This window comes from Scyliorhinus torazame, chromosome 5, assembly GCF_047496885.1.
Source record: "Scyliorhinus torazame isolate Kashiwa2021f chromosome 5, sScyTor2.1, whole genome shotgun sequence".
In the NCBI taxonomy this organism is placed as follows: Eukaryota; Metazoa; Chordata; class Chondrichthyes; order Carcharhiniformes; family Scyliorhinidae; genus Scyliorhinus; species Scyliorhinus torazame.
In genome coordinates, this window is record NC_092711.1 from 86,405,238 (window position 1) to 86,430,046 (window position 24,809).

At 46.4% G+C, this 24,809-nt stretch overlaps 1 protein-coding gene and 2 non-coding genes across 4 annotated transcripts in view; 2 read left to right on the top strand and 1 right to left on the bottom strand.

Moving 5' to 3' along the window:
- Positions 1-24,809, bottom strand: part of LOC140418772 (uncharacterized) — a 159,673-nt gene that overhangs the window by 63,261 nt on the left and 71,603 nt on the right. The gene's annotated exons all lie outside the window — the stretch shown is intronic.
- trnav-cac (transfer RNA valine (anticodon CAC)) lies at positions 6,765-6,837 on the top strand. Its single transcript has one exon. It is a non-coding gene; the product is annotated as a tRNA-Val (tRNA).
- Positions 10,497-10,586, top strand: trnap-cgg (transfer RNA proline (anticodon CGG)). Its single transcript is given in 2 exon segments — positions 10,497-10,532; positions 10,551-10,586. It is a non-coding gene; the product is annotated as a tRNA-Pro (tRNA).

Sequence of the window (24,809 nt, forward strand, 5' to 3'; positions counted from 1 at the left end):
TCATCCAAAGCTCATCTGCTCCTGTCCTCACTCACACCAGGTCTTGTTCACCATCACCTCTGTGCTCCCTCACCTACATCGTGGTAATCGCCAGTCCGATAATCGTCTGGGCTCATCTAATTGTGGTCCTCCCCCGGCTCCAGTTCCTCCCCTGTGCTCACAATCTCCTCCCTGAACTGCCTGATCCCCTTCAGTCTGTCTCCACCAGCCACACTGAGCATGCTCAGAACACAGCACAGCCCTGCGTCCTCACCCTGGGTTCCTTTAGTCACCGATACGGGACTTTCTGACCGATTGGGCATTCTGGGTAATCTCACCACCATCGAGATCAATCAGGCAAACCTTTTCCCCAGTTGGTAAAACGGAAGATCCATGGATGAGGGGGGATAGTGGACAGGAAGCAGAATCAGAGGTTCAGACATTGTATTGAATACTCCCAGCATGAGCACATTAATCTGATAGGAGATCACTTCCACACGAGAAGACAGCAGTGTGAAGCCTCCTGAGATTCTGGTCCCTTCCCAATCAGTGATTACTGGAGCTGGGATACAGAAAAGAGTCGGAATAAATTCAGGGATTTATTTGTTCAGTTTTACAAATGGGTCTGGGGTCACATTCGAAGTTTGTGCAGACTGTGAGTACCTGGCTTTATTAACCCTCCCTTTCCAGAACTTGGGGGAAGGTGTCTGGTATTCAGGACAAATATTACAGGAACTATTTTAAAACTCGTGTCATCATTGATGCTTTATGAGTACGGGTCATGACCAAAGCATTCGTGGGATCTATTTCTTATAACAGGAGTTAGTTAATAAATCAGGGGTCTGAGCTGCATAAATAGAGGTGTTGAGCACTAAAACAAGAAATTATAAAGTCCTGGTTAGATCACAACATTATATCCAGCTCTGGTCACCAGTCCTTATGAAGGATATGAGGATCCTTACAAAGTGCTGAGGAGATTCAGGATGGTTCCAGGAGGGAAGTTAGCGGCAAGGTTAGGTTGGAGAAACTGGGCTTGTTCTACACAGAGCAAATGAGATTGAGGGGAGATTGATGGAGGTGTACAAAATTAATACAGACATAGATCAGGTCGATAAAGAAAAGCTGTTCACATGAGAGAACCTGAGATGCAGCGAGGAATATGAAGACCTTTTTTTACACTGAGTGATAACCTGGATCTCACAGCCCTGGAGGGTGGTGGAAGTGGAAATGATTCATCACTTTACAAGAAGAAGGATGATATACTGTGCGACTTTTATCAAGGATTTGGCTGCATGCTGGACGATTGCTTCATATTTTAATTATCTGTCCCACTCCCACTCTGACCTCTCTGCCCTTGGCCTCCTGAACTGTTCCAATGAAGCTCAAAGGGAGCTCGGGGAACAGCAGCTCATCTTTCCATTCAACACTTTACAACCTTCAGAACTCAGCAGTGAGTTCAGCAGTTTCTGCAGCAACAGAGGTTTCAGGATCTGGAACTCTGTCCCTGAAAAGGTGCCAGAACCGGATACTATGTTTAGAATGTGTCTGCTCGTCCGAGATTCCCCAACCAGTGGAATTAGTTCCTTTCTATCTACCTCATCAGTTCCAATTAACATCCTGAAAACTTTGATCAATTCCCTTTTAATCTTCTAAATTCCAAAGATTACAACCCTCATAATCAGGTGGCAAAGGGGTTAGGGAGGGGAAAGATATAATTAATGGAATAGTGCTAAAGATTGTGCAGGGACACAGGGGACTGGGGTTTCTAAGTGCTTTTCTCTCTGAAGTGACATGATATATTCAGCGAGTAGTTAGCAAAGCAGTTCTGTAGAAAGATCATTTAGATTCGAAAATTAATTCTAATTCTCTCTTCACAGATGCTGCCAGATCTGCTGAGTTTATCCAGAATTTTCTGTTTTTATCTCAGATTTCAAGAACCCGCAGTATTTTGCTTTTATTAAATTGCCTCTTGAGCTGATAAACGGTGTTAATGAGCACAAAATAGAAGTTTTACTGCTTTATAAAGCTCTGATTAGGCCACAATTCGAGAATTGTCTATTTCTGGTCACCACTCTTCAGGAAGAATGCGAGGGTCCTTGAGAAGGTGCAGAAGAGATTTTGCAGAATGGTTCCGGCAGAGGGGGTTGAGGAGATTTAATTCAGGTGTAGAAAATTCTGATGGGTTTAGGTAAAATATACAAAGAAAATCTGTTCCCATTCACTGATCGTACGAGGACTCGGGGACACATACAGGTTTGGGGTAAAAGATATGGGAGATGTGAAGGGGACCGATTTTACAGTCAGTGGTAATGTCCCTAAAGTTACGGCTGAGGGGAGGGCAGAAATGGACACGATGAATATTTTCAAAAGGAAATTGGATAAATATTAAATGGAAACCTGCAAGGATAGAGGGATGGAACAGGGGAATTGGACTGACTGGATTGCTCTCGAGCTAGCATAGACTCACTGGGCCGAATAGCCTCCGCTGTGCCACAATGACTCTCTGACTATTTTTTTATAATCACACCGTATAATTTAACTTTGGGATTCAGCAGTGGCACAGTGGTTAGCACTGCTGCCTCACAGCGTCAGGGACCCGGGTTCAATTCCGGTCTCTGTGTGGGGTTTGTACATTCTCCCGTGTCTGCGTGGGTTTCCTCCGGATGCTCCGGTTTCCTCCCACCGTCCAAAGATGTGCAGGTTAGTGGATTGGCTATGCTAAATTGCTCCTTAATGTCCAAGGATGTGCAGGTTAAGTTCTAGGTTATGGGTATAAGGTGGGGTGGATGGAGGAAGCATAAATGGGTAGAGTGCTCATTTGAAGGGTTGGTGTAGACTTAATGGGCTGGATGGCCCCCCCTCTGAACTGGAGGGATTTGATGATCTTATGATCACTCAGGGAAATCTGTGCTCTACACTCCCTCTGAGGCCATTCTATTCTCCTAAGGTTTGTTGCCCGGAGCTGAGCTTTCAAGGTGTGGTCGAACCACGGTTTGTGAATCTTGGGGCTTTTCCAGTCACACTGAGACCTGGAATCTTCTCGCACAGACAGAACAGACAAACATTTTACCTTGCACACCCAGATGCTGCTGATATTCAGGTTCGGATGTATCGCTGACTCTGTCAGATCACAATGTGATGCTTGGTTTAAATTTCCCATCAATCAGTCCTCCACTTCGAACTTCCTGAAAAAGAAAATTACAAAGACCTTCAACTGCTAGTGTGAGATATAAATTGAGGAGACATAAAAATTGTCTTGGTTTGAGTTTGCTGTGTGTAAATCCTCCCCTTCTAACCCCGTAAAAGGAGTTTCCAGAATCCATCACTGTCAGTCACAACATTCTCTCCTCCTGCTGACAGGCCAGGGAGCACTGCGCATGCGCCCTGCTGCAATATGGCTGCCGTTATTCTGGGTCTGTGATGCAGAGCAGCCCAACAACGTCCTTTGCAAACACAGGATCAGGAGCTTCTTATTCGGGCTTTGAGGCATTCATGCTGTGTTTACGGTGTTTATGAGGCCCCCCCTCCCAGGCACTCCGCTGTCTCTTCCCCCACACCTCGCGGCCCCGTGACTCAGTTCACCCGATCATTGGTCCCCTCACCGCCCAAGTCCAGACACGTACCACACTGCGCATGCCCCAGTCAGAGACCGCACTGCGCATGCTCTATTCAGAGACCGCGCTGCGCATTCTCCACTTACAGCTTGGTGGTGCGCCTGCGCAAGACGCTCCTGTGGGCTGAATAGGACACAGTCGTTCACGTGGAGGATGCCGGGTATATATCCAACCATGAAGACATAATATTGCTCAATTGAAATTGTGGCTTTGTGGTCCGATTTCGATTGGGGCCATATGTCAAGATGCCATATGATTAAATTAATTGGTACAGCAACCAAAGTGCATGTGAAATACATAGAACTATACAGCGCAGTACAGGGCCTTCGGCCCACGATGTTGCACCGAAACAAAAGCCATCTAACCTACACTATGCCATTATCATACATATGCTTATCCAATAAACTTTTAAATGCCCTCAATGTTGGCGAGTTGCGGCATGGTGGCATAGTGGCTAGCACTGCTGCTTCACAGCGCCAGAAACCCGGGTTCAATTCCGGCCTCGGATAACTGTGGGAAGATTGCAGTTTCTCCCTGTGTCTGTGTGGGTTTCCTCCGGGTGCTCCGGTTTCCTCCCACAGTCCAAAGATGTAGAGGTTAGGTGGATTGGCTGTGATAAATTGCTGTACAAAAGATTAGGTGGGTCACCGGGATAGGGTGAAAGCGTGGGATTAACTGGGGTGCTCTTTCCAAGGGCTGGTGCAGACTCGAATGGCCTCCTGCTGCACTGTAGATTCTATGATTCTTCCTCCAGTGTGACTGAGCTGTTATGTCAGCAAATATGATGACCGAGTGAATTCATTTCCACATTCGCCTGAAGGCACATTCATTTTGGACCCAAGATGGCGCCGGAGCGTGGCGACTCTCTGTGAGCTCTGCCAAACAGATCTTTTTACAACTTTATAATCATACTAATATTTTAAAACTAATTGAACACGAAATTATCACTAACCTTTACTCCTGTATGCTTCACCCGATGCCGGTGTCTATGTATTTACATTGTGGACCTTGTGGTTGCCCTTTCATGTATTTTCTTTTTATTTTATTTTCTTTAATGTACTAAATGATCTGTTTGAGCTGCTCTTAGAAAAATACTTTTCACTGTACCTCAGTACACGTGACAATAAACAAATCCAAATCCAAGGAATTTTGTGGTGGGATTTTACACCTGAGATTGAAGCTCAGTCAGTGATTTTAAACCCTTCTGCTAATGAGTTCCACATTCTTAGCACTGTTCAGTTAAAGAAAAGCAAAAAAACTACAGATGATGGAAATCTGAATTAACAACAAAAATAATAATCTAATAATAATCTTTATTAGTGTCACAAGTAGGCTTACATTAACACTGCAATGAAGTTAATGTGAAAATCCCCTAGTCGCCACACTACGGTGCCTGTTTGGATACACCTAACAAGCACATCTTTCGGGACTTGTGGGAGGAAACCGGAGCACTCGGAGGACACCCACGCAGACACGGGGAGAACGTGCAGACTCTGCACAGACAGTGACCCAAGCCAGAATCGAAATACTCAGCAGATCTGGTAGTGTCTGTGGAGAGGGAGACATGGTTTACATTTCATGTCCAAGATCTTTCATCAGAACTACACTGCATCAGCACAGATCTGAAAGGTCAACTGTTTCTCAATCCCCAGATGTTGCCAGATATGCTGGGTATTTCCAGTATTTTCTATTTTAATGTCTAGTTAAAGAGAATTGCTCATTAGATGTATTACTAAGTTATATTTATTTTCATCCTTATACAAGTGACAGCATCTTCCAATTGTCTACCCTGTAAAACACTTCTATATGTTTATATTCCTCAATCATTCACTTTTCCAATGGAAACGTCCCTAGCCTGCTCAATCTATCATGATGGGTATAACCTATCACTATAGAATTGCTCCAATAAAACTTTGCATTTTGACAAAGTCCACATATTAGCCGTTCATTCAGTCTACAACAGAATTTAATAGGTTGACAGATGCAGGTTTAATCACCGTCTGAAACATGCACATAAAGACAGACACAAGCGATTCTGTGACTGAATTGGAGTAAATGGCAGAGATTTTAATAGAATCAAATTTTTAAAAATCTGTCTTCATGATAGCGAAATAGGAAAACCCACTCGGGGTGATGAGAAAAACGAGGCTCGGTACAGATCCCGTGACGTCCCTCTTTCTTCAACACGAACGGGATGAAGGCATCAGAACGTTTCACACACAGAACAAAAAGGAATCAAATATAATGAAAATATCATTCTCAAATCTCTACCTGTAAAACTCTCCCATTTCATTTCAATGCTGACTTTGCTCAATTTCACATGAGCACAATGGGGTTTGTATTACCCAGTGACTCGAACTATTTTCTTTGTCAGTCATGTTTGCAAATCAATGTTGTATATTTCAGAGTCTCACTTTCAAATGAGAACATAAATGTCAGATAAGATTAAGTTTTGAGTAACGGAACAGATGCTGAGTAAATTGATTGACATTTCTGGAAGCAACATGAGAATGTTGTTATTACTGAATGAGCAGAAATCATTCCACCCTGAGAACGCTTCTCCATTTGAAAATTCATTTGAAACCAAATAAAGTGGACTACTTAAGCAAAGTGTCTCAACAGGGCTTTGTGAAGTTCTAAAAATCATTTCCCTCTCTAATAGACAGATGTGTGAACAGGCTGTAGATCAAATTAAATTAAATTCTGTATATCAACTCAGAAATAATGAAGAGATGCTTGATCAGGAAAAAACACCTTCATAAATTTGGTATGAAATCAATTGCATGATTACATGTTGTTTATATCGTAAACTGCATAATTTCCGTGTCCACATCGTCTGGTCCAGTGAAACTTGATCATTAAGTCAAACTGGGCATGGATTCGACAGAAATTCCTTTTTCAAAAGCGAATTGGACGATCAGCTGTAATGGAGAAAACTCAAGGCCGTTGAAAAACATTGAGACTAATCAAAAGATTGTTCTTTTGAAAAGCTGGTCGAGGTGCCACTTATTTCGTTTTGTTATTTTATGGTTACATTGATTTATTAGTCTCTCTGCAGCATTCCTAATGAGAACAGCCGAATTCTAAAAAACAAAGGTTCCAAAGTGTAACTGAGTGACAGAACAGTGGCAGCTTTCTACACAGGCCCATTGGAGCGAATATCAGCCAGCTGTTTCTGTAGTGTAGTGGTTATCACGTTCGCCTCACACGCGAAAGGTCCCCGGTTCGAAACCGGGCAGAAACATTATGGATGTTCCTCATTTGGCGATGAGTTGTATTCTTGCTGTTTACTGTTTACTCATTAAGTGAATCCGTTACATTACACCCGTTTCAAATGATATCCTACAAAATCCACCATTATGGGGACTGGGAGGAATTGGTCAGAGAGTTCACGCGTGTTAAGTGTGAATGGTTTTCTAATGTGCTGCGACATTTTCTGATTCTATTAATAATCTTAAATCAATTTCTCTGCCGCTTGTCTAAGTTTACAGCCGAATTGGACTCCCTCAAAAGAAGGTTCTTCAGTGCAACAAGAATGTAGGTTTCCTGTTCTCGGTCAGAGGGTCAAACTCGGTGCCTGTTTCTGTGGTGTGGTGGTTGTCTTGGTTACTTTACACTCAAAAAACCCTGGATTGGAAACCGCGTAAAAACATTGTCGAGGCCCATTCGTTTAAGTGTTTGGGGAAAGTTGCATAATTGACATTTCCATTGTTACTCATCCCGAATAACCCTTGAACTGGATTAATCTGCCGCGTGGAACCCCGGTCCCCAGAGCTTCAGCCTGATTCTCTGCATTGCCAGTTTAGTGACAATAACACAACTCAACACCAACCACTCCCCCAGGAATCCGCAATAACACAACTCAACACCAACCACTCCCCCAGTGAATCCGCAATAACACAACTCAACACCAACCACTCCCCCAGTGAATCCGCAATAACACAACTCAACACCAACCACTCCCCCAGTGAATCCGCAATAACACAACTCAACACCAACCACTCCCCCAGTGAATCCGCAATAACACAACTCAACACCAACCACTCCCCCAGTGAATCCGCTATCGATTATTACCTGAATATAATATCTTACAAAGCAAATGTCATTTGCTCTCATCTATGCCGGAAAGGTATTCAGGAGAAGCAGAAGTGCTGAAAATTGCCGGCACACTGAGCAGGAACAGAGATGCTCCTGTTTTGACTTGGGACAAATATTAACAGTTCCTTCAATGGCGACAAATGCAGGCCAGAGGCTGGGAATCTCGCTGTTATTCTATTAAATTGATTAACACTAAAAGACCGGCTGGGAATCCTGCGGAGAGTAATTCACCCCCCCCCCCCCCTCCCCACTCCATCCCCTCCCAGCCTCTTCACCATCAACAGTCACAAGTCAGGAATTAAATGGCTCAAAGGGCAAAGCTGGCTCGGTGGATTGGCCATGCGAAATGGCTGGGTTACGGGGGGTGGGCCGAGTTAGGGTGCTCTTTCCAAGGTCGGTGGAGACTCGAAGGGCCGAATGGTGTCCTCCTGCACTGCAGGGATTCAATGATTCTCCTTCAGTTCCCCCCTCTCACTAAACCCTGCATCCCCAACATTTCTGGCATCTGGTTTGTGTCAGTTTCTGTCCCTTTAGAATACACTGGGATTTGTCAAAAAGACTACCAAAAGAAAATCTAAACGATCAACTGAATTGGGTTAAAGTTATTGAAAATGCATTTGTTCATGGACTGAAACTGATGTCTAAACGTTTACCACGAGCCAACCAGGAGTCGAACTTCGAATGTCCCGATGGGGAGTCTGGCGCGTTATCCATTGCGCCACTGGTTCACAAGGTAAACACGCCCTGACATCTCGTCCAACAGGTTACACAGACTGTTTATCCCAAAGTGTTTTACAACTCTCGGGGAAATTCTCTCAGGGTCGCCCCGGCGAATTGGATCAGACTCAGGGTTGAATTTGGCGGCAATGTAAAATACACCAATGCTGTTCCCAGTGTGGGAGGTCATTCCCGAAAAACAGAAAGAATGAACTGGAATTTCTGGGATCGTGTCCAGCGTCTGTTTGTGGGGAAATGCGGTTGGTGAATGGCCAGGCTTGGATAACACTTACCAGGACATAAAACAGTAAGTGAATTAATTTAAGTTTGGAAGTTCCCATCTCTTTTCTGTCTGCAGGTATTTCCCGCTCTGAGCTACACAATGAACCACAAACCACAGCGATTAAACTAACTTTTATTTCCTGTCGGTTCAACTGGTGTCGGTGCCGGCGATGTTTATGGTCAAACTGCAGCTTCTGTGTATGTTTCCCCCGCTGCATTTATTCCCCTGGAACTGATACTCTCATTTTCTGTTTTCATCAAATGTCCGAACGGTGTAAAGTTGTGATGATGTCCACCAGAGGGCGACATGGTCACATGTTTCCTCCTTATCAAATACCCACCATAATATTCACCTTAAGGTTCTGACTCAGTCAATGGTTCCTCTCTGTTTTCAAACATACGAACAGATGAAATAGAAGCAGAAGTTGGCGATTCGGCCCCTTCAGGCTGCTAAGCCATTCAATAAGATGTGGAGATGCCGGCGTTGGACTGGGGTGGGCACAGTAAGAAGTCTGACAACACCAGGTTAAAGTCCAACAGGTTTGTTTAGAATCACTAGCTTTCGGAGCACAGCTCTTTCATCGGGTGAGTGAAGAGGTGGGTTCCATAAACATATATATAGACACAGTCAATGATACAAAGACTCGCATTCAAAGTATCATCTTGCATCATTGACTGTGTCTCTATATGTGATGTGGAGATGCCGGCGTTGGACTGGGGTGAGCACAGTAAGAAGTCTTACAACACCAGGTTAAAGTCCAACAGGTTTGTTTCGATGTCACTAGCATTCGGAGCGCTGCTCCTTCCTCAGGTGGTTATATGTGGTTATGGAACCCACCTCTTCATTCACATGAGGAAGCAGCAGTGCTCCGAAAGCTAGTGATTCAAAACAAACCTGTTGGAATTTAACCTGGTGTTGTAAGACTTCTTACTATTCAACAAGGTGGCTGACCTGTTTGTGTTTCGAATTGCACATTCCCATCATGCAAAGATACGAAATTTGATTCTCTGATAGTAAATGGTCTGTTTTATAGAATGATACACACACGGGAGCACATACTAACGGATAAGATAGAAGCAGAAGTCGGCCATTCGTCCCTTCAGCCTGTTCTGCTATTGTGATACTCTTCTGTGATACTGGATATTCTGTTTTCTAGAATGATACAGCACATGTGCAGAGTTCGAAAGAAGCTCAACAAACACTCGAGGAACAGCCGCGCATTTTTCCAATGGGCTCAATACAGCTTTCACACTCAGAGTGTGTGCAACACTGTAAATGCTGCCCCCATTCTGTGTGCCCTTACATCGCAGATTTGGGTTTGAATCTTGTTTCCACTTGTTCTTTGTGTCCGGGCGACAGTTGTTGATCAATCTGCCATTGACAGCTCCTCCAGACACATCTTTTGTTTCTTTGTTTCTTCCATTGCTCTGACAGAGAGCTGGCACAGACACGGCAGCCCGAATGGCCTCATTCTGTGGTGTAATCATTCTCTGATTCGATGCTAACCTCACTCTGTGACCAGGGAACCAAGACATTTTCTCATTGAATCTCTCCTGACTTGCCCCCTATCAGAGCCCTTTCCTGTTGTTCTGTTTGCTCCCTCCGGGATTTCACTTGCTTCTAATTTTCTACATTTCTAACCTGTCCCGGTTTTAGTGGAAGGTCACGGAGGTGAAAGATGAATTTTGTTTCCCCGACCACAAATGCTGCCTGACTTCCTGAAATTTCCCAGCATTTCCGCAGATATCTGATTGGCTGTGGATGGCAATGAACGTATCTTTTGGTTCAATGATCGCTTTCTTACCGGCTCGTTGGTCTAGAGGTAAGATTCTCGCTTCGGGGTTTAGGCTGGAGGAAAATGTGAGAGGTCCCGGGTTCAAATCCCGGACGAGCCCTTTGATGTTATTTTCTGTTGGTCAACCAACATGTTTTCTTCATTTCTTTGCGGTGCAGACGGCGGGATTCATTCACATTGGGTTTCCTTTGAGAAGCTGAGCTCACGCTGCAGGGAACCAATACGTTCCCAAGAAAACCGAGACATTTTCGAAAAGCTTGACTATGTGAGTGGACATTCCCTTATCTCCATTCACGAATCCAGGTGACTCCATGGTGGTGGATTCAGGCAACTCTCTTGTCTGTTTCATTTTATCCATTCGGGGATGTGAACCTCGCTGGCTGCTCCAGCATTTCGCCCACAACTATTCGCTATTGAGAAGGTGGTGGTGAGCTGCTTCTTGAACCGCTGCAGTCCATTGGTGTAGGTACACCTACAGTGCTTTTAGGGAGGGAGTTCCAGGATTATGTCCCAATGACAGTGAAGGAACAGCCGATATATTTCCCAGTCAGGATGGGGAGTGGCTGGGAAGGGAACTTTCAGGGTCTCGGGGTCTTGGGTTTGGAAGGTGCTGTCTAAGATGTCTTTAGTGAGTTCCTGCACCCACCCAGGCAAGTGGAGAGTACCCATCACACTCCTGACTTGTGCCTTGTAGATGGTGGACAGTTAGGATGTGGAGTTAGGAGGTGAGTTACTCGCTGCAGGATTCCCAGCCGCTGACCTGCATTTGTCGCCATTGAACGAACTGTTAATATTTGTGCCGAGTCAAAATAGGAGCATCTGTGTCCCTGCTCAGTGTGCCGGCAATTTTCAGCTGACCCTGAATGCATTTTGAGGTACATGTCAGAGCAAATGACACGTGCTTGAAAGTTATTATATTCAGGTAATATTGGATTCACTGGGGAACTGGCTGGTGGTTGAATAGTGTAATTGTCTCTGGACCAGTAAAGCAAAGAACCAGGCTGGAGCTCTGGGGACCGGGGTTCCACGCGGCAGATTAACTCAGCCACTCAATTCAAGGGCAATTCGGGATGAGTGTAAATGGATAAAGGAAATGTCAATCATGTAACATTTCCACACACGGAAACCAATGGGTTTTGACAATGTTTCTGTGCGGGTTTAAACCGAGGGCCTTTAAGCAAACATGCTCATCACTACACTACAGAAACAGGGAACAGCGCTTAGTGCACTGACCGGGAATAGTAAACTGTGCGTCCTTATTGCACTGAAGAACCTTTTATTGTCAGAGTACTATTCGACTGAAAACTTAGGCAAGTGGCGGAGAAATCGATCCGACATTAGAATCATAAAATGCTATAATCAGCAACGACATTAGAAAACCATTCAGAGTTAACACGTGTGAACTCTCTGACTGCGATTCCTGCCAGTCTCCATCACAGTATTTTGCAGGATATCAATCGGAACTTTGCGGGTGTAAGATAATGTATTCGCTTAACTATTGAACAACAAATAGCAAGGATACAACTCATCTGCAAATTTAGACGAGTAACGTCAATAAAGTTTCGAATAAGGGACATTTGGTGTGTGAGGGGAATGTGTTAACCTGTACACTGAAAAACAGCTGACTGCCAATGAGCCCATTGGACTGGTGTTTGGAAAATGTGTTGTCTTGTCTGGAAACGTGATAATACTCCAACAAAAATATAGACATTGGAAAGAGCAAACCGATTAGTCTCAATGTCCTCTCTTTCTGTGATCTTGAAGTTTCTCTATTCCAATTATTCTTCCAATTTGCTTTTGAAAAAGGTGTTTCTGCAGAATCCTTGCGCAGTTTGATTTAAACGAGAACGTTCCCCTGGTCCAATGACCAGAAGATTTGGACATGAAGATGGTGTCGTTTACGATATAAACATTATGTAATCATGCAATTGGTTTCATTTTGAATTTACAAAAGTGTCTTTTCTGCTGAAGCATCGTCATTATTTCTGAGTTGATAACAGAATCTAATTACATTTGATCTACATCCTGTTTACAGAGTCTGTCTATTAGAGAGGGATTTGTGAAGCTTAACAAAGCCCTCTAGAGATCACTTTGCTGAAGTAGTTTACTTTATTTGATTTCAAATTAATTTTTAAATGTAGAAATGTCCGCTCAGCAAATATCTCCGGGTGAAATTATTTCCTCTCATTCAGTAATAACGTCATTCTTATCTCCCTTCGAAAATCATCAAACAATTTTACTCAGTATTTGTTGCATTACTCAAAACTTGATATTATTTGATATTTATGTCCTCATCTGAAATTGAGACTCTCTGAAATATACAACCTTGAATTGCAAACATGACTGACAAAGAAAATAAATCGAGTCACTGGGTAATACAAGTTCCCTTGTGTTCATTTGAGATTGGCCACAGTCAGTTTTTAAACACAATCAGATATCTTCACAGGTCAGAGATGTAAGAATGATATGTTCATTATATTGTTCATTATATTATACCTTCTTTGTTCTGGGTATGAAACATTCTGCAGCCTAAGTCCCGTTCATGTATAAGAAAGGAGGGGTGACAGCAAATCCGCACTGAGCCTGGATTTCCTCATTTCCCTGAGTGGCTTTTCCTGTTTCTCTACCACAAAGCCCGATTTTCAAAAAGGTGTTTTAGTTAAATCTCTGCTATTTCCTCTACTTCAGTTGGAGTACCATTTGTCTCTGTCTGTATGAGCACATATTACCATTAAATATGTTTCAGATGGTGATTTAAAATGTTCATCTACATCCATAAATCCATTAAATTCTGTTAAATTGGATCATCTTTTTCTGATCTTTGCTTCTTCAATATTCACTTCCTCCGACTTCTCTGAATGACGTTTGAGGCCGAGATGAGACCAAATATATATCTAATATATGGGATTCAGATGACATGCAGAAACAATCGCATGTTCTCCAACTTCCCTCAAACTGAGCGAGAAGTATTCGATGTTCCTGCCCAGTTTTGAACGGAGGACATTTTGCGGCGTTAGATGAACATGATAACCACTACACTACAGAAACAGTAAGAAGTCTTACAACACCAGGTTAAAGTTCAACATGTTTGTTTCAAACACTAGCTCCTTCCTCAGGTGAGCAGTGCTCTGAAAGCTAGGGTTTGAAACAAACCTGTTGGACTTTAACCTGGTGTTGTAAGACTTCTCACTGTGCTCACCCCAGTCCAACGCCGGCATCTCCACATCATGGCTACAGAAACAGGCAGCAGCGAAGCAGCCAATGGACCTGTGCTATGTTCAACTGCAGTGTCTTGCTGCAGCTTCTGATGGTTAGGCTGAGAGGCCATGTCACGTATTACTCTCCTCCACCTTCCTCACATGTTTATTTCCAGCAACATTTTCATTACTTCCATTGACCTCTCTTCCCTCACAATTGTTCCCCCCAAGCACACATTCACACCACTTGGGCAATTTGCTCCCTGTTCCTAGTCTTCCTCTGACACACTGCTTACTTTAGTTCTGCCATTAACACAGTCTAATCTCTTAACGTGCCGCTATCAGCACCTTTCTTAGCCTTGTAAGAAGTTTTACAACACCAGGTTAAAGTCCAACAGGTTTGTTTGGAGTCACTAGCTTTTGAAGCGCAGCTCCTTCATCAGGTGAGTTTCTTAGCCTTGATCACCCCCATATACATTCCCTTTTTCTTTCTGTCCAAGACATTTTAGTCATTCTCCACCTCTATCCAGTCCCAATTCTCCACGAGACTTCTGCCCGCCACCCCATCCACCACCCCCGCCCATCCACAATAGTCTGAATCTGACCCCATTTCCAGTTCTCCAGCTTTGACAAAGCGTCACCCAGACCCGGAACGACAGCTGCCATCTCGCACCACAGAGGCTGTCAGACCTGCTGAGATTGTCCAGTATTTCCAGTTTTTGTTTCTGATTGAAGCATCCGCAGTAAGTTGCTTTTATCTTACAATTAGACATGATTGACACAGTTATTATGTTCATCTGCATCTGTCAATCCGTTATATACTGTTGTGGATGAACAAACTGCGAATATCCAAACTGTCTTAAAGCAGGGAAATCTTTATCAGCTCATTGCTTCTTGAAAATTCAGTACTTCAGACTTTACTGAATCAATTCTTGTGGCTGATGTGAGACTAAATCTCCTATTCCTCAAACATACAAGATTCAGGTAATATTCAGGGACAAACGTATGTTGTGCAAAGTTTTCCTCAGACTAAATGAGAAGCATTTAATGCTTCTAGCAAGTTTCGAACCAGACACCTTTCACACGTTAGCTGATTGTGATAACCTCTATGCTACAGAAACAGCTGGCAGCACGGTACCCAATGGCCCTGTGCAATGTTCAACTGCACAGTCTTGCTGCAGCTTTCAATGGTTCGGCTGAGAAGCCAGGTCACTGATTACAAGAAGACAACTGTTCCTTTAAAACCTGTGTCTCAACTTGTAAAGCCATAACATATAGAACTTATATTGAACTTTAGCATTTGTTCAGCAAATATCTAATGGGAACAATGCTCTCTGTTCAATCATTATCGCATCATTCTTATCTTCCTACAGAAGATTTCCACCAATTTTACTCAATATTTGTTTCATTAATCAATGTTGAACATCAGAATATTTATGTTATATATGACTTCATTTTGAATCGAATAGTTCTCGAGACTTCACTCTGAATATCTCTGAAATATGCACCATTGAATGCAAACATGAGTGACCAAGAAAGCGTGGGTCACTGGGTAATACAAATCCCATGAATCTTTGTTGAGATTGCAGCTATGATGTGGAGGTGCCGGCATTGGACTGAGGTGGGCTTAGTAAGAAGTCTTACAACACCAGGTTAAAGTTCAACAGGTTTGTTTTGAATCACTAGTTTTCAGAGCGTCGCTCCTTCCTCTTCCTCTGAGGAAGGAGCTGTGCTCCGAAAGCTAGTGATTCTTAACAAACCTGTTTGACTTTAACCTGGTGTTATAAGATTTTTACTTTGTTGAGATTGACCGCAGACAGCTTTTGAATAAAGTCAAATATTGTTAAATGGAAGAGAATTGAGAATTATGTGTTGCTTATATTTGACCCCTCTGTGTTTTGGTGTGAAACATTCTGCCGTTCATGTATAAGAAAGGAGGGGTGACAGCAAATCCGCACTGAGCCTGGATTTCCTCATCTCCCTGAGTGGCTTTTCCTGTTTCTCTATCATGAAGGCCAAATTTTTTAAAAAGGTGGTTCAGTTAAATCTCTGCCATTTCCTCTAATTCAGTTACCGTATCGTTTGTGTCTGTCTATATGAGCACCCATTACAAGTAGATATGTTTTGTACAGTGATTAAAATGTTAATCTGCGTCTACAAAGCCGTTAAATTCTTTTGTGAACTGAGCAAACTGCCAAGATCCGCACTTTGTTTTTTCATGTATGGAACGATCTGTCTGGACTGTACGCAGAACAATACTTTTCACTGTACCTCGGTACACGTGACAATAAACCAAATCCAATCAAAGAGACAGTTTCTTACAATGAGCGTTCTTAAAAATTATTCATTCATGAGAGGTGGGCGTCACTGGCTGGGCCAGCATTTACTGCTCATTCCAATTGCCCTTGAACTGCGTGTCTTGTGAGTCTATTTCAGAGGGCACTTACAAATTAACCACAACATTGCTGTGGATCTGGAGTCACGTGTAGGCCAGGCCACAGAAGGAGTGCAGATTTCCTAAGGGACATTAGTTAACCAGATGGGTTTTTACAAAAATTATAGAATCATAGAATTTACAGTGCAGAAGGAGCCCATTCAGCCCATCGAGTCTGCGCCGGCCCTTGGAAATAGCACCCTACCTAAACCCACACTCCCACCCTAATCCCTGTAACCCCACCCAACCTTTTTGGACACAAAGGGAACTTTAGCTTGGCCAATCCACCTAACCTGCATGTTTGGACTGTGGGAGGAATCCGGAGCATCCGGAGGAAACCCATGCAGAAACGGGGAGAACGTGCAGACTCCGCCCAGGCAGTGAGCCAAGCCGGGAATCGGACCTGGGACCCTGGAGCTGTGAAGTAACTGTGCTAACCACTGTGCTACTGTGGCCCCCCTATTGACAGTGCCAACACTAGACTTTTAATTCAAGGCTTTTATTGAATTTCAATTTCAATATCTGTCATAGGCAAATTCGATCCCAGATCCCGAGAGCATTAACCGGAGTCTCTGGATTACTAGCCCAGTAACAATACCATTCCGCCACGGCCTGCCGGTAAACACGGCTGAACACACGGACATGTTAATTCGCGATGCGTTTGTGGCAAGTATGAACTCTCCCCAAATCCGCCAAAGACTGTTAGAAAAAGAGTCGCTAGGACTCTCAGAGGCACGGGCCCTTGCAGCTTCCCTAGATATGGCCGCGCAAAACGCCCGTGTGTACGGCCCCGACCGCGCGGCAGCCCCTTGGGCTCCATGGACCCCCGTCGCGACAAACCCCCTCCCCTCACAGGCTTGCGCGGTTCAGACGCCAGGTCATCCCGGGGGGGCCCGCTGCTATTTCTGCGGGCAGGCGAAACACCCCCGGCAGCGCTGCCCAGCCCGCGCAGCGATTTGCAAGAGCTGCGGCAAAAAGGGCCATTTCGCGGCTGTGTGCCGGTCCCGGGGGGTCGCCGCTGTCCCCGGAGAAGAAAGAGTCCAGCGTATCCCAAACGCTCCCCAACCCCCCCCCCCCCCCCCCCCCTGCGCCCCATGTGCGACCCGCAGGCGCCGCCATTTTGGGTCCCGGCCACCACGAGGGGAGGATGGGCGCCGCCATCTTGTGACCCCCCAGCCATGTGCGATGCATGGGGGTGGCCATTCTGTCCACCCCCGTCGCCATCTTGGGACCCCCCCCAGCCATGTGCGATGCATGGGGGCGGCCATTTTGTCCACCCCCGCCGCCATCTTGGATGGACCCCAGCATCGACGGCTCCACGGGGTTCGAAGAAGACGCTGAGACACTGCGACCACATCTGGCCTCGGTGACGCTGGACCAAGCACGGCCCCGGACGCTCCAGACGACGACAACAACGGTGCTGATCAACGGACACGAGACACCATGCCTGATCGACTCCGGGAGCACCGAAAGTTTCATCCACCCCGACACGGTAAGACGCTGCTTCTTGACCATCCGCCCAAGTATGCAAAAGATTTCCCTAGCTGCAGGATCCCACTCTGTACAGATCAAAGGGTTCTGCATAGTGACCCTAACCGTGCAAGGGAGGGAGTTTAAAAACTACAGGCTCTACGTCCTTCCCCAACTCTGCGCGCCCACATTACTGGGATTAGACTTCCAGTGCAACCTGCAGAGCCTTAACATTCCAATTCGGCGGCCCAATACCCCCACTCACTATCTGCGGCCTCGCAACCCTCAAGGTTGAACCCCCATCCTTGTTTGCAAACCTCACCCTGGATTGCAAACCCATCGCCACTAGGAGCAGACGGTACAGCGCCCAGGACCGGACATTTATTCGGTCCGAAGTCCAGCGGTTGCTGAAGGAAGGCATAATCCAGTCCAGCAATAGTCCCTGGAGAGCACAGGTGGTAGTAGTAAAGACAGGGGAGAAGCAAAGGATGGTCATAGACTATAGCCAGACCATCAACAGGTACACACAGCTAGATGGGTACCCTCTCCCCCGCATATCCGACATGGTCAATCGGATTGCCCAATATAAGGTCCACCGTGGACCTCAAGTCCGCCTACCACCAGCTCCCCATCCGCCCAAGTGACCGCAAGTACACAGCCTTCGAGGCAGACGGGCGATTATACCACTTCCTAAGGGTCCCATTTGGCGTCACAAACGGGGTCTCGGTCTTCCAACGGGAGATGGACCGAATGGTTGATCAACACGGGTTGCAGGCAACGTTCCCGTAGCTCGACAACGTAACCATCTGCGGCCACGATCAGCAGGACCACGACGCCAACCTCCAAAAATTCCTCCAGACCGCTAAAGCCTTGAACCTCACATACAACGAGGACAAGTGCGTGTTTAGCACAAACCGGCTAGCCATCTTGGGATATGTAGTGCGCAATGGGATAATAGGCCCCGACCCCGAACGCATGCGCCCCCTCATGGAATTTCCCCTCCCCCACTGCTCCAAAGCCCTGAAACACTGCTTGGGGTTCTTTTCATATTACGCCCAGTGGGTCCCCCAGTACGCAGACAAGGCCCGCCCCCTAATACAGACCACTACCTTCCCCCTGTCGACAGAGGCTCGCCAGGCCTTCAGCCGCATCAAAGCGGATATCGCAAAGGCCACGATGCGCGCCATCGACGAGTCCCTCCCCTTCCAAGTCGAGAGTGACGCCTCCGACGTAGCTCTGGCGGCCACCCTTAACCAAGCAGGCAGACCCGTGGCCTTTTTCTCCCGAACCCTCCACGCCTCAGAAATCCGCCATTCCTCAGTGGAAAAGGAAGCCCAAGCCATAGTGGAAGCTGTGCGACATTGGAGGCATTACCTGGCCGGCAGGAGATTCACTCTCCTCACTGACCAACGGTCGGTAGCTTTCATGTTCGATAATGCACAGCGGGGCAAAATTAAAAATGACAAGATCTTAAGGTGGAGCATCGAGCTCTCCACCTTCAACTACGAGATCTTGTACCGTCCCGGAAAGCTGAACGAGCCGTCCGATGCCCTGTCCCGCGGCACATGTGCCAATGCACAAATAGACCGTCTCCAAACCCTCCACGAGGACCTCTGCCACCCGTGGGTCACTCGGTTCTACCATTTTATAAAGTCCCGCAACCTCCCCTACTCCGTGGAGGAGGTCCGTACTGTCACCAGGAACTGCCACATCTGCGCTGAGTGCAAACCGCATTTTTTCTGGCCAGATAGAGCATACCTGATCAAGGCTTCCCGCCCCTTTGAACGCCTCAGTCTGGATTTCAAAGGGCCCCTCCCCTCCACCGACCGAAACACATACTTCCTGAACGTGGTGGACGAGTACTCCCGCTTCCCTTTCGCCATCCCCTGCCCCGACATGACAGCGGCCACAGTTATTAAAGCCCTGAGCACTATATTCACACTGTTCGGTTGCCCCGCATATATCCATAGCGACAGGGGGTCCTCCTTCATGAGTGACGAGCTGCGCCAGATCCTGCTCAGCAAGGGCATAGCCTCGAGCAGGACGACCAGCTACAACCCCCGGGGCAACGGGCAAGTAGAGAGGGAGAACGGCACGGTCTGGAAGACCGTCCTACTGGCCCTACGGTCCAGAGATCTCCCAGTTTCACGGTGGCAGGAGGTCCTCCCGGACGCTCTCCACTCCATCCGGTCGCTGCTGTGTACCACCACTAACCAAACGCCTCATGAGCGCCTCCTTGTCTTCCCCAGGAATTCCTCCTCCGGAACGTCGCTGCCGACCTGGCTGGCGGCCCCAGGACCCATCTTGCTCCGGAAACACGTGCGGGCGCACAAGTCGGACCCGTTGGTCGAGAGGGTTCATCTCCTCCACACGAACCCGCAGTACGCCTACGTGGCGTACCCCGACGGCCGACAGGACACGGTCTCCCTGCGAGACCTGGCGCCCGCCGGCAACACGCACACCCCCCCCGACACCGATCACCCCCTCCCTGCCACCGGCGCACCCCGCGACCGCCCCCTTCTCGGGAGGATCGCTCCTCCCATGTCCGACCAGGAGTGAAACTGAAGCAGACACCGAAAAGCTCCCGGAGACGACAATGCGGGAACAAGCACCTGCACCACCACCGGGGCTGAGGCGATCAACAAGGAAGACCAGACCGCCCGCTCGACTCGTGGCATCGGTGTAACACAAGAATGTTGTGGACTTTAACGAGAATGTTCTTTTTTTCCTCTTACGAATTTAGGAAATAGTTCACAAACCCTGTACATAGCCCAATGTAGGGCAAAGCTTAGAGCATTGAAAAGACATGGCAAAAATTTTCTCCTCCCAGGACCAGCCTTGTAAACCCCTACCACCATGCGAACCACCACCCCGCCGGGTTCATTTTTAACAAGGGGTGAATGTGGTAGTATGCATTAGGGGTCATGTGGGACTGTGAAGCCGTGATGCTATTGGCTGACAGATCCCCGGTCCTGGTTGGCTGTTGATCTCTAGCTCCGCCCTGAAGGCGGAGTATAAGAACCAGGAGTTCTCCCCGCAGCTCCAGTCTGTTGCTGAACTGCGGGGAACAAGTCACGCTTAATAAAGCCTCATCGACTTCATCTCTATTCGTCTCTCGTACGTCATTGTGCACTACAGGTTGATCATGTTATTTTTGAAAATAAAGATCTCGTCTTTACAATATAATTACCGAATACACCAATTCATTAATGATAATCAATGTTCACTACTGAATAATCATTAATGTAATTATTGTTTTTTGCGATGAAATCAATACATAGTTAATATAGAAAAGGTACAGAAGGTGAAATGGCTGCAGAAAGGCACATGTTAGAGGTATAAAAGGGCTTCTTGACCTTATTACTAAGGCCAGTGAGTACACTATGAAAATAACAATATACGGGCAGCAAGGTTGCGCAATGGTTAGCACTGCTACCTCATGGCGCCGTGGTCCCAGGTTCGATCCCGACCCTGGGTCACTGCCATGTGAAGTTTGCATTCGTCCTGTGGTTTTGTTGGTTTCACCCCCACAACACAATGATGTGCAGGGTAGGTGGATTGACCATGCTAAATTGTTCCTTAATTGGAAAAACTGAATTGGGTACTCTAAATTTATTTTTAATAATGAAAATAACAATTTGAAAACTAAATGTGATTACACATGTGTATTTACAGCTTCCTACATTACAACAGTAAGTGTTTGGCTTGTAACTGGTAAGTGATTTCTCTCTCTTTGACTTTCTCCTAGCTGTGTAGTGTAGTTCAAATTTAACTTCAGGTTTAAGTCATGGCAGGAGAGCTCAGACCCGTGTCATGCTCCTCTTGTGAGATGTGGCAAGTCAGGGACCCTTCTGCTGTCCCTGACTCCTTCATCTGCAAGAAGTGTGTCCAACTGCAGCTCCTGTTAGACCGCTTGACGGCTCTGGAGCTGCGGATGGACTCACTTTGGAGCATCCGCGATGCTGAGGAAGTTGTGGAAAGCACATTCAGTGAGTTGGTTACACCGCAGATTAAAATTACTGAGGCAGATAGGGAAAGGGTGACCAACAGACAGAGGAAGAGTAGGAAGGCAGTGCAGGGATCCCCTGCGGTCATCTCCCTCCAAAACAGATTTACCGTTTTGGAAACTGTTGGGGGAGATGGCTCACCAGGGGAAGGTGGCAGCAGCCAGGTTCATGGCACCGTGGCTGGCTCTGCTGCACAGAAGGGCGGGAAAAAGAGTGGCAGAGCTATAGTGATAGGGGATTCAATCGTAAGGGGAATAGACAGGCGTTTCTGCGGACGCAAACGAGAATCCAGGTTGGTATGTTGCCTCCCTGGTGCAAGGGTCAAGGATGTCTCGGAGTGGCTGCAGGGCATTCTGGAGGGGGAGGGTGAACAGCCAGCTGTCGTGGTGCATATAGGCACCAACGATATAGGTAAAAAACGGGATGAGGTCCTACAAGCTGAATTTAGGGAGTTAGGAGTTAAACTAAAAAGTAGGACCTCAAAGGTAGTAATCTCAGGATTGCTACCAGTGCCACGTGATAGTCAGAGTAGGAATGACAGGATAGCTAGGATGAATACGTGGCTTGAGAGATGGTGCAAGAGGGAGGGTTTCAAATTCCTGGGACATTGGGACCGATTCTGGGGGAGGTGGGACCTGTACAAATCGGACGGTCTGCATCTGGGTGGGACCGGAACCAATGTTCTCGGGGGGGGGGTTTGCTAGTGCAGTTGGGGAGGGTTTAAACTAATGTGCCAGGGGGATGGGAACCAATGTAGGAAGTCAGTGGGGACAGAAACAAAAGGCAGGAAGGGAGAGTGTGTAAAGCATGACCAGAGAAAGCAGGGCAGAGAGCAAGGAAGGTCTACATTAAACTGCATTTATTTCAATGCAAGGGGCCTGACGGGCAAAGCGGATGAACTCAGGGCATGGACGGGCACATGGGACTGGGATATTATAGCTATGACTGAAACATGGCTAAGGGAGGGGCAGGACTGGCAGCTCAATGTTCCGGGCTACAGATGCTATAGAAAGGATAGAACAGGAGGTAAGAGAGGAGGGGGAGTGGCGTTTTTGATTAGGGAGAACATCACGGCAGTACTTAGAGGGGATATATCTGAGGGTTCGCCCACTGAGTCTATATGGGTGGAACTGAAAAATAAGAAGGGAGAGATCACCTTGGTAGGACTGTACTACAGGCCCCCAAATAGTCAGCGCGAAATTGAGGAGCAAATATGTAAGGAGATTACAGATAGCTGCAAGAATAATAGGGTGGTAGTAGTAGGGGACTTTAACTTTCCCAACATTGACTGGGACAGCCATAGCATTAGGGGCTTGGATGGAGGGAAATTTGTTGAGTGTATTCAGGAGGAATTTCTCATTCAGTATGTGGATGGACCGACTAGAGAGGGGGCAAAACTTGACCTCGTCTTGGGAAATAAGGAAGGGCAAGTGATAGAAGTGCTAGTGAGGGATCACTTTGGGACAAGTGACCATAATTCCATTAGTTTTAAGATAGCTATGGAGAATGATAGGTCTGGCCCAAGAGTTAAAATTCTTAATTGGGGCAAGGCCAATTTTGATGGTATCAGACAGGAACTTGCAGAGGTAGATTGGGGGAGACTATTGGCAGACAAAGGGACGGCTGGTAAATGGGAGGCTTTTAAAAATGTGTTAACCAGGGTGCAGGGTAAGCACATTCCCTTTAGAGTGAAGGGCAAGGCTGGTAGAAGTAAGGAACCCTGGATGACTCGAGATATTGAGACTCTGGTCAAAAAGAAGAAGGAGGCATATGACGTACATAAGCAACTGGGATCAAGTAGATCCCTTGAAGAGTATAGAGATTGTCGAAATAGAGTTAAGAGGGAAATCAGGAGGGCAAAAAGGGGACATGAAATTGCTTTGGCAAATAATGCAAGGGAGAATCCAAAGAGATTCTACAGATACATAAAGGGAAAAAGAGTAACTAGGGACAGAGTAGGGCCTCTTAAGGATCAACAAGGGCATCTATGTGCAGAGCCACAAGAGTTGGGTGAGATCCTGAATGAATATTTCTCATCGGTATTCACGGTGGAGAAAGGCATGGATGTTAGGAAACTAAGGGAAATAAATAGTGATGTCTTGAGAAGTGTGCATATTACAGAGGAGGAGGTGCTGGAAGTCTTAAAGCGCATCAAGGTAGATAAATCCCCGGGACCTGATGAAATGTATCTCAGGATGTTGTGGGAGGCTAGGGAGGAAATTGCGGGTCCCCTAACCGAGATATTTGAATCATCGGCAGCCACAGGTGAGGTGCCTGAAGATTGGAGAGTGGCGAATGTTGTGCCCTTGTTTAAGAAGGGCAGCAGGGAAAAGCCTGGGAACTACAGACCGGTGAGCCTAACGTCTGTAGTAGGTAAGTTGCTAGAAGGTATTCTGAGAGACAGGATCTACAAGCATTTAGAGAGGCAAGGACTGATTTGGGGCAGTCAGCATGGCTTTGTGCGTGGAAAATCATGTCTCACAAATTTGATTGAGTTTTTTGAGGGAGTGACCAAGAAGGTAGATAAGGGTAGTGCAGTAGACGTTGTCTACATGGACTTTAGCAAAGCCTTTGACAAGGTACCGCATGGTAGGTTGTTGCAGAAGGTTAAAGCTCACGGGATCCAGGGTGAGGTTGCCAATTGGATTCAAATTTGGCTGGACGACAGAAGGCAGAGGGTGGTTGTAGAGGGTTGTTTTTCAAACTGGAGGCCTGTGACCAGTGGTGTGCCTCAGGGATCGGTGCTGGGTCCACTGTTATTTGTGATTTATATTAATGATTTGGATGAGAATTTAGGAGGCATGGTTAGTAAGTTTGCAGATGACACCAAGATTGGTGGCATAGTGGATAGTGAAGAAGGTTATCTAGGATTGCAACGGGATCTTGATCAATTAGGCCAGTGGGCCGACGAATGGCAGATGGAGTTTAATTTAGATAAATGTGAGGTGATGCATTTTGGCAGATCGAATCAGGCCAGGACCTACTCAGTTAATGGTATGGCGTTGGGGAGAGTTATAGAACAAAGAGATCTAGGAGTACAGGTTCATAGCTCCTTGAAGGTGGAGTCGCAGGTGGACAGGGTGGTGAAGAAGGCATTCGGCATGCTTGGTTTCATTGGTCAGAACATTGAATATAGGAGTTGGGACGTCTTGTTGAAGTTGTACAAGACATTGGTACGGCCACACTTGGAATACTGTGTGCAGTTCTGGTCACCC